This window comes from Danio rerio, chromosome 9, assembly GCF_049306965.1.
Source record: "Danio rerio strain Tuebingen ecotype United States chromosome 9, GRCz12tu, whole genome shotgun sequence".
Lineage (NCBI taxonomy): Eukaryota > Metazoa > Chordata > Actinopteri > Cypriniformes > Danionidae > Danio > Danio rerio.
In genome coordinates, this window is record NC_133184.1 from 53,567,234 (window position 1) to 53,582,285 (window position 15,052).

At 39.0% G+C, this 15,052-nt stretch overlaps 1 protein-coding gene across 1 annotated transcript in view; it reads left to right on the plus strand.

The window, feature by feature from the left end:
• The window catches only part of rbms1b (RNA binding motif, single stranded interacting protein 1b), a 447,127-nt gene that overhangs the window by 238,925 nt on the left and 193,150 nt on the right, over positions 1 to 15,052 (plus strand). The window lies entirely within an intron of this gene.

Genomic DNA, 15,052 nt, shown 5'->3' on the forward strand with positions numbered 1-15,052 from the left:
ACTTTTACGCAATGGAAGGAAATGGGTGCACGTACTGTAGGGGATCTTTTCGCTGATGGAAATCTAGCTACATTTAACCAATTACAGCAGAAATTTAAATTCCCTCAGAATCTTTTATCTTTTTATTTTAACAGATTAGGAATACAGTTGAAGTCAGAATTATTAGCCCCCCTGAGTATTTATTCCCCATTTCTGTTTAACGAAGACAATTTCAAGACATTTTTCAAGACACTTCTATACATCTTAAAGTGACATTTAAAGGCTTAATTAGGTAATTAGGTTAACTAGGCAGGTTAGGGTAATTAAGCAAGTTATTGTTTAATGATTTTTTTGTTCAGTGTACTATTGAAAATATATAGCTTAAGGGGCTAATAATTTTGACCTTAAAAAGGCTTTTAAAAAAATAATTAAAAAGTGTTTTTATTCTAGCTGAAATAAAACAAATAAATAAAAAATATTATCAGACATACTGTGGAAATTTCCTTGCTCTGTTAAACATCATTTGGAAAATATAAAAAAAAAAAAAAAAGTAAAAATTTGAAGGGGGACTAATAATTCTGACTTCAACTGTACATGCCCATACGTCTTCATTGGATAGGACACCACCTTCAATCATTGACAAATGCCTTGACTGGTGTAAACGTAGTAAAAAAAAAAAAACATTATCAATAATTTATGAACAACTACAATCTGTTACTTCCCCCTCCGCAAAATGTTTTAAGTACGAGTGGGAGAAAGAATTGGGAGTGGAAATTTCGGAAGAAATGTGGGAATCAGATTTGGAGGATATTATTAAACACTCTGTTAACTCTAGACATTTTCTTATTCAGTTTAAAATAATTCATAGGTTACATTATTCAAAGAAAATATTACATAGAATCTTCCAAAATATTTCACCCCTTTGCGACAAATGTAATTCTTCAGATGCGGATCTCTCTCACTGTTTTATTTCACGTTTTAAGATACAGAATTATTGGAATGGAATTTTTGAAGTGCTTTCCGGGGTGTTGAAGTTGCAATTACAACCAGATACAATGCTTTTAACTCTGGGATTCTCTGAACAAACGCATTTGTTTTAAAATACACAACATAAAATGCTTTCATACTGCTTAACTACTGCCAAGAAGCCACTGCTACTGTTTTGGAAAAAAAAGGAGCCCCCTACATCAGGGGTGTCCAAACTCGGACCTGGAGGGCTGGTGTCCTGCAAAGTTTAGTTCCAACCCCAATCAGACACACCTGGGCTATCCAATCAAGCTTTTAAGCTGCGGTCACACTGGGCTTTTCCGCATAGACTTAATTAGACCGTAAACGTGGGGTCATGCGTCAAGTTTCGTAGGTTGCTGCAGTGCAAAGATCAAGCTTGGTGAACTCTGACCTGCGAAATCGCATCACTTGACTGCGTGCGAACAATCGAGGATCAAAACATGACACCTCTGGACAGAAATTTACAATATGGAGCAATCACTCGCTTTTAAAAATGTCTAATAAGCTTGTTTAATCCCGCCTCTTTTCGCAGCGCCGCACGACAGAATATCCAGCCGGATCTCACGAGAAAACGTAAACATTTTACGTTTTGCCAGTTCAGTAGCTAATTCATACGAATTTATATGAGTTCAGTCGTACGAATTTGTACGATTTTAAAAAAGAGGTGTGGCACCTAACCCCACCCCTAAACCCAACCGTCATTGGGGGATGAGCAAATCGTACTAAAATGTACGAATTAGATCGTGCAAATTTGTACGAATTAGCCACTAAATGAAAAAGTTACGAGTTGTCGTGAGATTGTGTTGGAATATCGCATGCTCAAACTCTAATGTGACCGCAGCTTTACTATGCTTTCCAGAAACATCCTCACAGGTGTGTTGAGGCAAGTCGGAGCTAAAATGTGAGGACACCGGCTCTCCAGGACTGAGTTTGGACACCCCTGCCCTACAACTAGTTTCTGTAATGTTTAATGCTTAAACAGTTTGAATGTTTGCTCCAATTGCAAAGCAGAGTGAATGCATCTCCATCAGTAAAGGTCTCATGAAATTAAAATGACGAATTAAATGTTAGTACCAGTATTGTTCGTTTTTAAGATATCCATAAGCTAGTGTGCTCCAAAACAGTGACAAAATTTGCATTTAGAAGATAAAACATTTCAATTGTAGAATTTCAGTAGTTTCACAACCTGTACGACTGATTGTATTCATGGGATTCATGTGTTTGGTCATCCATAAACGATATATTTAAATCACACATGCCACAGAGTTACATCATGCTCTTGTGCATGTCCTGCTGTATATAATCAGAGAGGAACAGTCAATTTAAACGCATTAACATTCATGGAAACACAAAGACAAAAACGTCTGCTTCAGAGAGCCAGGCCAGCCATTTACCCAGACTGCAATGAATTATTCAGAGTGCCGTCTTAGACTGTAAGACTGTGGCCGAGGCGTCAGACGCACCTGCTGGAGCTTTTTATCGACATGAGCACATCTGCTTTTACACGGCCAGCAGGACTGAGTCTGCACACACAAAAACACACATCAGGGGGAAAACTTTATGATAGAACATGTCAGTTATGGCCCGTTACTCTTTTAATAGCATAGACACTCGTAAAAGAGAAGAAGGTCTACAAGAACATTTAAGCATGTTGCTAGCATGGTTAGTATGATTTTAGCATGAAGTGTCACTTTTGCTTAAAAAAAACTTTTTTGAGTTGTTTTTCTGTTATAAAACAAATACTTTGAAGAATGTTAGAAACTGGTAACTATTCATACTTTAATTATTAACTACAAGGCAAGGCAAACTTTATTTATAGAGCACAATTTCATACAACCGTAGTTGATCCAAAGTGCTTTACAATGAGATAAAATATTTAAGAAAATAAAATAAAATATAAAATTAAAAATATATAAAATAAAACTTGTATTAAAAATGCAAGAAAAAATATATATATGTATATATGTGATTTAAAAATACAGTATAGAAATATATGAGTCACTTAAAGGCAAGGGAGTAAAAATACGTCTTCAAGTTAGATTTAAAAGTATCCAAGGATGGAGAAATCCTAATGTTCAACGGGAGACTGTTCCATAGCCTTGGGGCCGCAACACAGAAAGCTCGATCACCTTTTGATTTGCAGCGAGACAGAGGGATTGACAAAAGAAACTGATCATCGGACCTTAAAATTCCACAAGCTGTATATGGCCTTATAAGTTCACTGACGCCCTATTCACACGGGGCTTCAGTGTCAACGCTTGACAGAGGGCGTGTCTGAAGTTGGAGCTGAAACGATCGTCATAGAAGCGTCAGCCAATGAAATTCAGTCAGCAATAGGCCACTGTCTGAGCTGGTGTATTTGCATACAGCGATCTGATTGGCTGACGCTTCCGTCGGCGCTTGAAAAGTTGAGCTGGTCCCAACTTCTGCAGCGAGGAACGCTTCTGAAGCGCCGCCGACGGATCCACAATGCAGTTCGGCAACGCCTGACGTCACCCATTCAAAGTGATATGTTATAGGAAGCCAGTGGAATGAGGCGAGGACAGGGGAGATATGATCTCTTTTCTTATTTCCTGTTATCAATCTGGCGGCTGCATTTTTGACCAACTGTAACCGAGAGAGGCGAGGCAGTGGCGAAGCAGGTAGTGCTGGCACCACACAGCAAAAAGCTCGCTGGGTTGCTGGTTCGAACCTCGGCTCAGTTGGCGTTTCTGCGTGGAGTTTGCATGTTCTCCCTGCCTTCGTGTGGGTTTCCTCTGGGTGCCCCGGTTTCCCCCACAGTCCAAAGACATGTGGCACAGGTGAATTGGGTAGGCTAAATTGTCCGTAGTGTATGAGTGTGTGTGTGAATGTGTGTGTGGATGTTTCCTAGAGATGGGTTGCGGCTGGAAGGGCATCCGCTGCGTAAAAACTTGCTAAATAAGTTGGCGGTTCATTCCGCTGTTGCGACCCCGGATTAATAAAGGGACTAAGCCGACAAGAATATAAATGAATGAATGAATGTAACCGAGAGAGTGTTGACTGGGGTAAACCAATGTACAAGGAGTTGCAGTAGTCCAACCTACTGAACTACAGAACTGAAACCCAAAATTAGAAAAATTTGGGACATTATGAAAAACACAATAAAAAAAAAAGAAAGTGATTTCTACATTTACTGTGACTTGTGTTTCATACCGTAGCTGTCACAGTCAAAGAAATGTTCTGATAGATTCAAGTGCGAGTAAACAAAAATAATTTATTGACACAGTCAAAACAAATGCAAAGAATGAGTGCGGTGCTAGGGCTAGGAGAAACAGCGCAGGTATCAGGCAGGAAACAGGGTCCAGTAGAAAGTCCTCACGGTCCTGAGCACAGACAGATAGCACACAAAAGCACATGTAACGAACTGACAAGGACACACAGAAAACGTCGTACGTCGCCCATATATAGGCATGAATATGAGCCTCAGCTAGCGAACTAATCAAGCTAGTTGAGTGCCGTCATAACACGTGATCAGAACAAATACATGTGGACAACAAAAATAAAACAAACCCACATGATCAAACAGACACTCCGGGAGAGCTCACAAACCTGCAACCGTGACAGTAGCAGACAATACAACAAACATTTGTTAATAAGCTCCTCATGACTTTTATTTATTTATTTTTTTTCTAAATAAACACATATTTAGATTTTGGTTCTTGCAACGCATTTCGAAAAGAGTTGGAACAGTAAAGCATTTAGCGCTTTGTAATGTTGCTATTCCCTTTCACAACACTAAAGAAAGACGTTTAGGGATTGAAGACACCGAGTGTTACAGGTGTAATTTTGTCCTATTCCCCCTGCAAACCAGTCTTAAGGTAATCAATAGTGCAAGGTTTTTATTGTCTCCTTTTGCACTTCAAAATGCACCACACATTCTCTACTGAAGACAGGTCGGGACTGCAGGCAGGCCAGTCAAGTACCTGTATCCTCTTCTTCCACAGCTAGTACTAGGCAGAATGTGGTTTTGCATTGTCTTGTTGAAATATGCATGGGTGTCCCTGGAAAAGAAGGCAGCATGCTGCGCTCTAAAATCTCTGTGTACTTTCCAGCATTAATGGTGCGTTACAGAAGAGCAAGTTACCTTTGCCAAGGGCACTGACACAACCCCATACCATGACAGACCCTTGCTCATGGACCTGCTGGTAACAGTCAGGATGATCCTTTTCTTCTTTGTTCCGGAGCACACGGCATCCATTTCCCACAAAAGATACCTGAAATACTGATTCATCTGACCCCAGTTTATGAGTCCACTGTGTGATGGTCTATCCCAAATGCCTCTGAGACCAGAAAAGTCCCTTCTGGACACTGTTAACATAGGGCTTCCTTGTGGCACAGTACAGTTTTCACTGGCATTTACGGATGTAACTATGTGTTTGGTACTTGACAAAGGTTTGCCAAAGTAGTCCTGAGCTAGAGGTCTGCATTCCTGTGGCTGTACCATGGGAGCCGCCGAACCTGACCAGATTTCTTGCAGCATGGGAATAAATTTCCAAATAATACGTGGTTGCAGTTGGTAACTCTAGTGTAATTTGAATGGGAGTGGGCGGTCTAACAATATAGCGCTCCCACAATCGGTAGTTGGCAAATATATTGAGTGGATATGTTTGTAAATCTGAACTTCAGTGCCTCGCCAGCCACAAACCTCCCCGCACGTCACGCAGCACTCATGTCTTGTCAAACGAGGGGCAAACAAAACTGACATTTAGCCTACAATCCTTGCACAACCAACACTTTTATCTGTTATCTCTCTTTTGGTAGTGTCCAATTTTAATGTGAGATTTTGGAAACCAGATCTCACTAAATTTAGCGGGAACGGTGGGGTTGGGTAGAAAATGAGGTGGGTCGGGCAGCAGGTGAACAAAGGCTGAATATACAGTGGGACTGGTTGGGTGCAGAATAAAACCTGGCGAGAGCAGGATTATCAATCCCCAGCTAGCAAAATTCATGTGGCTCAAATCCGGCCCAAACCAGACACTTCCCACATAGCAAAATTTCTCTGGCCCAGCTCTGGCCCACACAATCAGGTTTTGCTTGGCCCACATGCCGCAGTGAATTTCGGTACATGACTGGACCAAATCTGGCTTCCAGACAAGGGCCAAACACAGACCATATCTGGGCCAAGTCTCAGCCAAGTGAATAACTCATAACTGGGCCTGAACTGGGCCAGATAGGTTGGTGTGTCACGATTGCAATGAAATTGATAAACCCATGAAGCGATGCGTTTTAGGCACTCTATGGGCACGCTTTTTCTCAAAGTGACCTGATTGGTAGAATTTTTTTTCTTTACTCAAAAATGATTTTAGTGTATTTTAAATGTGGGTCAAGACTGGCCAAACTCACATGGCCCACTTATCAAATTTTTAAATCTGGGCCAAATACTACGTTTTTCATCTGGCCCAAATCTTGTGTGCCCCCTTAAAAACGGTGCCACCTCTGCCAAACCCGGGCCATGTTTGGCCCACATGCTGTAAGCCAGTGCCGGATGAATGTCTGCTGTGCCAGCTTTTTGCCAAATCTGGGCCAGAATTCTTTGCTACTAGGGTTACATCCGGCCTACATAATAATGGCACTTGGGCGGTCCGCTCCTGTTTCCCAGATCTAGACCACAATTAAGCCATAGCAATATCACATATCAGCCAGAATTCAACCAAATGAACCAGAACTGACCCTAATCTAGGCTAGAGTTTGCTTTTATTCTGCACCAGATCCAGCCCACACCAGACACTTACATCTGGACCATATACTGAATGGAATGATGGCTTTTGGGAGGTCCGCTCATGTTTGTCAGATCTGGGCCTCAAATAAGTCAAAGCAATACCATGTATTAGTCAGAATTCAACCAAATGAACCAGAACTGACCCTATTCTGGGCCACAGTTTGCTTTTATTCTGGCCCAGATCTGGCATATTACTTCTAATAATGGATTAAACATTGGTAAACGTCAGTGAATTATATTTTTATGACAGGTTGTGCCCCACTTCATTTTATTTGCTGTTATGAACAAACTTTTCAAGCAAAGTTCCTAAGTTAAAGTTAAGTATTAAGAGGTTCAGAGCTATGAGTCAAACTAAAGAAAACACTTTTCTCCATGATGGTGACTTTAGTCTATAAGGGTGTCACGATCCTCCAAATCCTCAATTCGATTATATTTTCGATTCTAAAGTCTCGATTCTGTTATATTTTCTCTGGGCCATTATAGGCTCAAATTCACATTAGCCATAGCTTACTGTGCCGAATATTCGCCAAAAGTGGCCCACGTTTGTTTTAGGATAGCTGGGCCACATTTGCACCTACACGTGTGAGACACTTTAGGTTTAGACTCAGATTACCTTTAAATGACTATGCCACTATTTTGCTAACTGTGGCCCACATTTATCCTCTGTCATTTGGGCCAAATTGATCAATTTCCACATGGGCAACATTAAGCTCACATTCAGATTACATGTTGCCATAAATAACAAAATTTTTGCCTTAAATGGCTCATTTTTGAATGGTGGGCCACTTCAGGCTCACATTAATTTTGTCTGGGCCGAAGGAAGACCACCAGTGCCTCATAACTGCCTAAAGTGGCCCACATTTGTAAGCCATCTGGGTTCAGTCCCGTGCAGATCTCTATCCTGAGCCCATGTGGTGATATGGCTTTTAGATGAATAAGGATTGTTGATGTAGTGCTGTCTGACGGATCGGATATCACGATTGTTCAGCTCAGGCTTGCGCTTTTGTCCTTTACGCACTGAAATTCCTCCAGTTTCCTTGAATCTTTTAGTGATTTTATGCACTATTGAAGGTGAAATATCCAAATGTCTTCCTCTCGTTGAGGATCATTTTTTTTAAACATTTTAATAGTTTTCTCATGCATTTGTTGGCAAATTGGCGATCCTCTGCCCATCTTTGCTCCTAAAGGACTGGACTAAAGGAGAAAATTATTTTAATTTAAAGTATTTAAAGCATTTAATTTAAGTTTTTTTTTAAAGACTTTTAAGGTTTAATACAGCATAAATCATTGTAAACTAATGATAGTTCTTGTTCTTTTAAAATCCCCTAACATCTGTTTTTATAAGCAGTGAGTGATTTTTTTTGTGCAACATCATTTTCATTTCTGACTCTCGGTGATATTTTTTCTTCTACTTCTTCTTGTAATGTAATGTAATGTGTATTTATAAATATTGTGTATTCATATTGTGTATTTATAATGTGTATTTATAAGTGCCATGGGATTTTTAATGACCACAGAGAGTCAGGACCTCGGTTTAATGTCCCATCTGAAAGACGGTGCTCACTGACAGTGTAGTGTCTCCTTCACTTTTACTGGGACATCAGGACTCACACAGACCACAGGTTGAGCGCCCCCTGCTGGCCTCACTAACACCACTTCCAACAGCAATCTAGTTTTCCCAAGTGGTCTCCCATCCAGGTACCGACCAGGCTCAGCCCTGCTTAGCTTCAGTGAGTAACCGGTATTGGGCTGCAGGGTGATATTGCTGTGGTCTTCATCATCTTCTTCTTCTTCTTCTTCTTCTTCTTTTTCTTCTCATTATGCTGACTTTACTGTAGTAATGAAAGTGTCTCTGACAGGAGGCTGGAGGCTCAACGTGTCCTGATGAAGAGATGCAGAAATCCACTTAAACATTAGCCAGCTTCATCCAGTCCTTTTCTGGCCTCATTTTCAGACCTGCCGTAGAAAGAAATGGACTTCTGCCTGCCAAGAGCCTTCGAGGAAATATCTATACACACATTATACAGCTGCGATGGCATTTACTGTAATTCACAAGTAGAAAAAATCCAGAAACGCTTTCCAATGAGAGAGAGATGGAGACAGATCACACAAATATGACGACACAGACAATGAAATATTGCATTATTAATCTAAAACAAAAGAATGAATAAACTAATATGAGAGGCGGCACGGTGGCTCATTGCTTAGCACTGTTGCCTCACAGCAAGAAGGTCGCTGTTTCGAGTCCCAGCTGGGTCAGGCGGCATTTCTGTGTGGAGTTTGCATGTTCTCCTCGTGTTGGCGTGGGTTTCCTCCGGGTGCTCTGGCTTCCACCGCAGTCCAAACACATGTGCTATAGGAGAATTGAATAAACTAAATTGGCCGTAGTGTATGAGTATGTGTGTGAATGTGAGAGTATATGAGTGTTTCCCAGTAATGGGATACAGCTGGAAGGGCATCCCACGTAAAAAAAACATATGCTGGAATAGTTGGTGGTTCATTCTGCTGTGGCAAACGCTGATAAATAAGGGTCTAAGCCGAAGGAAAATTAATGAAATAATCAACTTATACGTAATATGTATATATAATATATTAAATTAAATACCAACACAATTACATATCAATACAAGTACTAATAGATGGATGAAGAGACGGTTCACAAATATAACAGCACAGACAAAGATATTGCGTCTTATACAACAGTTCTGTCTGGTTCTTGAATCTGATTGGCTAATAGCTGTGAGATATTGAAGGAATATCAGCACTCATACAGCCTCTTCACCCTTGTGTATTACTCCGCTCACATGAGTGACAAGGAGAGGACTACAGTTTGACAAAATTTGCAGCTGTTGGACAACATAATGTACTTTTGAGGCTTTTTAGTTGAGAATGTAGTTGTTAAGACTGCACCTATGCCGTTTATTTATAGGGATAGTGCCTATTTTCAATATTTAGAATTTCTGAGAGACAGCGTGTTGGCGGCTATCAGCCTGTTATACTGAGCAGAGCAAAGACAGTTGCATTGCGCCACAAGATGGTGACAGAGATCACATAATAAGCCCTTAAGGAAGAAAAACAGCATTTTTTCAGCATATGCTTCAAACTACAGCTGAACAAATCATAACAGAACACGTAAGTGATGTTCTGAGTCGATCTCTCTCTTTTGCATGTTGTAGTTTTGTATTTATACCTCAGTAATCTGCTAGTTTTCGGAGTTAATTATTGTGATCACCCGATTGCAACAGAGAAATACTGCAAGATATCTGAAGACTGATGGCATTTCAGCCTTATAATCTTAAAATGTGAGCAAAATCACCTGTTTTGTCTTCACTTTAGACATTACGCTAGAGAATCATTCAAACACTAGCTCTAAAGTGACGTTACTGAATTAGTAACGGCTTCTGCTTCTGAAATACTGTGAAAAATTCCTTGCTCTGTCAGACATAATTTGGGAAATATTGAAAAAGAAAATCACAGGATAATAATAACTATTTTGCTTCAACTCTACGTCTAGTATTTTTTTTCCTCAAACTGAAAATGAGCACTTTAAAATGTGTAATATTTGATTTACATGTTTCCTATGTTTATATATTTCTCAAACCACAGTGTTTCTTTTTTTCAGTGGCTGTGAAACCACGACCACAACCTGAGATCTCCACTGCTGCTTAGCGCTTGACATCCACGTCTCACATTTCTTTGACAAGCAATTTTTTGTGCGTCCAGCTGAATTAATCTTCTGACAGAGATCATGTTTGACAGGTGATGACGAATCCGCCATAAACGTGCTGTCATTTCTCATCCTGTAAGGTGTTTTCCAGCGGAATCTTATTTATTCACAGACGGAGACGTCACTGATATGCACTAATAACCTTGTTTTTCTTTCTCAGTTTCATCGGTTATCATCAGAGTTTTGTTTTGTTTGTAGTTTTGTCAGTGTAATCATTACATTGGGCTGCTTTGAAGTGTGGGATGACATTAGGGTTAGTAAAGGGTCATGTGTATAATTCACCTCCGCTTTCATGTCTACAGTTGTGTTTCAGTTAGAGGATTCACTACTGACTGTTCATTCACAGCCTGCTAATAGTAGCAATAGTGAAAATGAAATGTATTAATACTGTATATAAGCGTCAGCATTAATGCCCAGTTTCCCCCCACAGTCCAAACACATGCGCTGTTGGTGAATTGAATAAACAAAATTGGCCATAATGTATGAGTGTGAATGTGAAAGTGTATGGGTGTTTCCCAGTTCTGGGTTGATAAATACCGAGTATTAACCCCTGATTAATAAAGGGACTTAACTGAAGGTTAATTTAATTTAATTTAATTTAATCAATGAAGACTTTTAAATGAAAAAAATAAATAAGTATTAATTAAATTACATTGTAAAATAAAAAAAAACCTTAATAAAAATAAACAAAATCAATAATTGAAGACATTAAATTAAATTATGCTTTAAATTAAAATAAAACATTAATAAAACTAAACAAAACAAAATCAATCTTTGAAAACAGTCAATGCTTTAAATAAAATAAAATCAGTCAATGAAGAGAGTCTATGATTTAAATTACATGAAATAAATTAATAATAAAATAAAACAAAAAAATTTAATTATTTATTTATTCCTTCATCTTCTTTTTGCCTTAGTCTCTTTATTAATCAAGGGGTCGCCACAGTGGAATGAACCAACAACTTATCCAGCATATGTTTCACGCAGTGGATGCCCTTCAATTTGCGACCCAGTATTGGGAAACACCCTGTCATTAAAATAAAATAAAATCAATCAATAAAGAGAGTCTATGCATTAAATAAAATAAAACAAAGAAAATTAAATTAAATTAAATTGTTATGAAATACAACAAAACAAAATCATCAAATCACAGCCTATGCTTAATATAAAATAGAATATTAATGTTTATATTAATAATAATGTTAATTTATTTTTTTAATAAAAAATAAAAGGAGAACTTGCAAATCTCTTTTGTCATTTTTAAGCAAGATGCTAATGATCTAATCTGATTCAGTGATCTATGCTAAGCTAAGCTAAAAGTGTTCCCGCCAGTCCAGGAAATCAGCTGAAAGGAATTTAAACATGTTAAATCTCAGCTTTTTAACTTTATGGTAGCTATAAAATGAATATATTTAACTTCAAGTTCCTTGATAATTATGCCAGAATTAGAGTATAGTTCCTATACATATTAGCCTAGAAAATAACAAATTTTCATTTTCCAGAAGGGTCAAGCTTTAAATAAAAAAATTATCAAAACTCTTTGATCACCTTTGAGCAAGATGCTAATGGTCTAATCCAGGGTTCCCTTTTGACACAACTTATCCATTGGCGCCCCCCTCCTCCCGAACACGCACGCACACACGCACACACACACACACACACACAAAATTCTGGAGGTTTTTCTGCTACCTCATCATGCTTGGTTTCAAGGTGTCACCGAAGTTTAGCGGGTCTCATGCTGTCATTAGCCAAAATATTTTGACAAACCACACATAAAGGTCGTGGTTCATCAGCTGGTCCTGTCCACGAAAATCCTAAACTCAAATACTGATCATCATATCGTCGTCTTTTGGGTTTAAGCCCTGAACTTGAAGGCTTTGAATCAGGGAGTCTCAGAAACCGATCCATTGTATTAGCAGCATGATTAGCAGGCATATACCTGTATTGGCGGGCTTGCCAAACAGAAGCGAATTCACAGCTATGGCCTTCTGGGTAAAAAAGGTTTTCTTATTTTTGACGTATTATTTTTTTGGCTTTGTTTAATTAAAACGTTTAAAAATAATAAAAAATACATATAATAATTAAACTTAATAATGATATTTTTATTATATAGTATTTTTTCCTGCGCCTCCCCTGACATGCTCTGGCGCCCCCCTGGGGAGGCGCGCCTCACACTTTGAAAACCCCTGGTCTAATCTGATACAATGGTCTATGCTAAGCTAAGCTAAAATTATCATATCAGCTGAGAAAATAATAACTTTTGTTTTTCTATCAGTCTTAGTACATGATGAAAATACAGAGGAGTCAAGCTTCAACTGGTAAAAAAAAAATATCAAAACTCTTTGGTGCTTTTTGAGCAAGACGCTAATGGTCTAATGCGATTAAATGATCTATGCTAAGCTAAACTAAAAGTGTTAACTGGTTAACTGTTAACTGTTAACTCTTGGGAAGTTGTAAAATGAGCCTATTTCCACACACACACACACACACACACACACACACAAAGTGTAGTGTTTCTTTATGAGGGCAGTACGAGTGAACGTGCCAGTGCTGTAGATCTCTGCTAGATCTGCTGTTTTCTTCCACATGTCTGTGCGAGCGCTGAATAAACACACTGCTGTAGGTCTGGGATCAGACAAAGGGCACGACTGAGAGACACTCGTGATGAGGAATACAGAGCCAAAACTGCAGATCACATTTCACTCGCTGTCCTGCTGTTCACTGTAATCCTGTTTCACACACACTCTCACACACACACACACAAACACACACTCATACAATGGGATGGAAATGAGGACGCTCATGTGGAAATGACTTAAATCAAACCAACACATATCAGAAAATGTAGATAAAGGAAACCTATTAAGCAAAAATGACTTTCCTAAGGGGTTTAAACACACTTGTGTGGTAACAATGTGTGAATACAACCAGCTTCTAATGGTAAACAATAATTAATTCTATTTTTTTAATCACACCTGATAAAAACAGTCAGCAGAAACACTTTAATTGACATTCTCCCGTTGTACGTGTCATCAGAGAGGGAAAGCCCCGCCCATTGGTGACCATCTCTCCCTCATTAGCATAGACAGCCCTGAGTGAGAAGTAGCAGTCCGCCATTTGAGTTTTGAGCTGCTGAAGACAATTTCAGTGTCTAAGAGGATTATAACTGTGGTTTTATAAATGTGAAGCACAAATGAATTGTGACAGGAGTCTCTATAGACTGACGCATTCACACACACTTTCAGATTTTCACACAGATAACATTGGTCCTGTTTTGAATCTGCCACTATGCTGATACACAGGCTTTTGTATACCTCTGCTCTCTTTTGAAAAGAGCACAACCTCATTTGAATTTAAAGCCACAGTCACCAGCTGACCATTTACATAATGCATGGCTTTCCCGCTGTTACCAGTTTGTTCAGTTGGCTCGCCATGTATGTCGGCGGACTTGAGAATCAGAGAGGAGTTGAATCGGTATCGGGTCAATTGGTGCTTTTGAAAACACTATCGATTGGGTTAGGGTTGGAGATGGGTGGGTTAGTTGATCGGTCAGTCAATCAGTAAGTCGACACCGGCCTCTGGTGGCGGATGCCCTTCCAACCGCAACCCATCTCTGGGAAACATCCACATATACTCATTCACACTCATACACTACAGACAATTTAGCCTACCCAATTCACCTGTACTGCATGTCTTTGGACTGTGGGGGAAACCGGAGCACCCAGAGGAAACTCATGCAAACTTAGGGAGAACATGCAAACTCCACACAGAAAAGCCAAATGACCCAGCTGAGGCTCGAACCAGCGAAATTCTTGCTGTAAGTCGACAGACCTACCTACTGCGCCACTGCATCACCAATTTAAAGATAATATAAAATACAAATAAAAACAAACAAACAAGTGCACTGAAACAAATGATGTCTGCAAAATTGTTGCAAACTATTTAAATGGGTTGAATTTAAACAAACAAATTAAATTTAGTAATGGTCAACTTAATTTTATTGTTTAAATTCAGCCCAGATAAATTGTTTACAGCCACTTCACGTTAACAAAAAATGTGTAAATCCAAGAAATCATCTTTGTATGTTTTTCAGTGTATAAGCTGTAAAATAATAAATTATTTATAATAATATTAACAGGATGTCACGGTGGCGCAGTGGGTAGCATGATCACCTCGCAGCAAAAAGGTTGCTGGTTCGAGCCTTGGCTCACTGAAAATAAAGTGTTGCATGCAGAACTGTTGCAAACAATTAATTTGTGTTGAATTTAAACAAACAAATCAAGTTTAATAATGTTCAACTTAATTTGTTTGTTTAAATTCAACACAAATAAATTGTTTACAACCACTTAACGTTAAAAAAAAGAGTAAATCCGAGGAATCATATCTGAATAATTTTTTCAGTGCTGGGTCAGTTGACATTTCTGTGTGGAGGTTGCAGCTGGAAAGGCATCCACTGCGTGAAACATGTGCTGGATCAATTGGCGGTTCATTCCGCTGTGGTGACCCCTGATTAATAATGTTACTTAGCTGAAATGAAAATGAATGAATGAATAATAATAACAATAAAATGGAACACTCACAAAAAAGTAGGCCTAATA